A 362-nucleotide genomic window follows, 5' to 3' on the forward strand; every position below is an offset into this window, starting at 1 on the left:
TCATTGCTGTTTGCTTTACTCCTTATTCTATTCCTTTAAATGGTCTCTATATATCAAAAATGTTGGCACAAAGATCAAGAAGTAAATACACTGAATCATTCTACTACTAGAAATTTAATAGAATACACATGTATACACATAAATATATGCATGTACATGTTTTTAAATGGAGTGTTTCACAGTCAAGGTTAAGAACTTATAAAAACATAAGTTCTTTAATTTTAGTCTCCCACTGAAAACAAACTTAACTTTAATAACGTGTCTTATGTTGAATATCCTACCAGTTATATAATATAGGTTATCTCTCATTAATTTTCAATGTACAGTGGAAGAGGCTTTTCTTCCTCTGAGAACAAGTAACC

This window comes from Pteropus vampyrus, unplaced genomic scaffold (genome assembly GCF_000151845.1).
Source record: "Pteropus vampyrus isolate Shadow unplaced genomic scaffold, Pvam_2.0 Scaffold161, whole genome shotgun sequence".
Classification (NCBI taxonomy): Eukaryota; Metazoa; Chordata; class Mammalia; order Chiroptera; family Pteropodidae; genus Pteropus; species Pteropus vampyrus.